The 1,351-nt window shown below is 30.0% G+C and overlaps 1 non-coding gene across 1 annotated transcript; it reads right to left on the bottom strand.

Annotated features, from left to right (window-relative positions):
• Positions 1 to 517: 517 nt before the first annotated feature.
• On the bottom strand, positions 518 to 620 carry LOC141570227 (U6 spliceosomal RNA). The gene has a single exon (XR_012494238.1). It is a non-coding gene; the product is annotated as a U6 spliceosomal RNA (small nuclear RNA).
• Positions 621 to 1,351: the final 731 nt, after the last annotated feature.

Here is a 1,351-nt window from a genome sequence, read left to right as displayed (position 1 = left end):
AGAGCAGTTCAGCAGAAATTATCAATGGACACTGAATCCAGAAGGAAATTTTTACGAGGGGCAAGTATTACACATGTATGAGAGAGAGGTAGGAAGCAAATGGATAAAATGTTAACAAGGGTGAATCTGGGTAAACAGGTAAACTGTATAGAGATATTCTTGGTAATGCTCTTACTCATGCAACTTTTCTATGTTTGAAATAATTTCCAAACAAACATACAAAAAATTTTAAATTGAAGGAAAAATAACCTGAGAGTCATCCTTCACCCCAACTCCTCTTCTCAGGATTAGGCCAATGTTAACATCTTTACATGTGTGTTTCTAGATCCATTTCTACGCATTTTTTGGGGTAAAATACACATAACATAAAATGTACTGTATTAATCATTTTAAAGTAACACTTTTGTGTATATATTTCTAGTTTTACTCCTATGCATTTTTATTGTGGTAAATATACATAACATAATATTTACTGTGTTAACCATTTTTAAGTGTACAGTTCAGGGCAGTAAGTACAAAGAAGGTGTAATGCTTCTGAATTTGTGTGTCATGCTTGTGCAGGGACCATGCTAATCTTCTCTATCATTCCAATTTTAGTGTATGTGCTGCAGAGCAAGCACTCTTTGCATATTTAAAGGTACATGTTCCAATATTATAAATGTAATAATACTGTAGGGAAAAAGAAAAAATGAAGGTGAAAGATGGATTTTCCTAGTAAAAGAAAAACAAAATTTTTCTGACCAGTAGAACTGCAAGCATTTTAAGCAGAAGGAAAATAACAGATGGAAACTTTAATCCACACAAAGGAATAGAGAATGCCAGAAATGGTAACTATATGGGTAAATACAAAAACATTCTTTCTCCAATTTAATTTCTTTAAAAGATATTTGACTATTTAAAACAGACATAATAAAATGTGTGGAATTTATAACATGTAGATGTAAAATATCTGACAATAATTACAAAGTACAAGAGGAGGACAATGAAAGTATACTGTTGTAAAGATCTTACATGTCACATGAAATGATATAATATTATGTAAAGGTAGATTATAATTAGTTATGAATAGTTAAATGGTGTAAACTCTAGAGCAACCACTAAAACAATTTTAAAAAGAAGGTGTAGCTAGTAAGCCAATAGTGGAGGTAAAATGGAATCATAAAATGATTAGGTTACTGTAAGTGAATAAAGAAACAAAGGAAAAAGAGAACAAAGAATATATTGGGAAACAAATATCAAACTGGTAAATTTAAACCTAACCATATATTCAATAATAACATTGGCTATAAATAGTCTAAACATTCTGTTACTACATATATCGAATCATTATGTTATACAACTAAAACTAATA

This window comes from Rhinolophus sinicus, linkage group LG02, assembly GCF_036562045.2.
Source record: "Rhinolophus sinicus isolate RSC01 linkage group LG02, ASM3656204v1, whole genome shotgun sequence".
NCBI classification, from domain to species: domain Eukaryota; kingdom Metazoa; phylum Chordata; class Mammalia; order Chiroptera; family Rhinolophidae; genus Rhinolophus; species Rhinolophus sinicus.
Note: the sequence above shows the minus strand (reverse complement) of the source record. Positions and strands in the feature narration are given on the sequence as shown.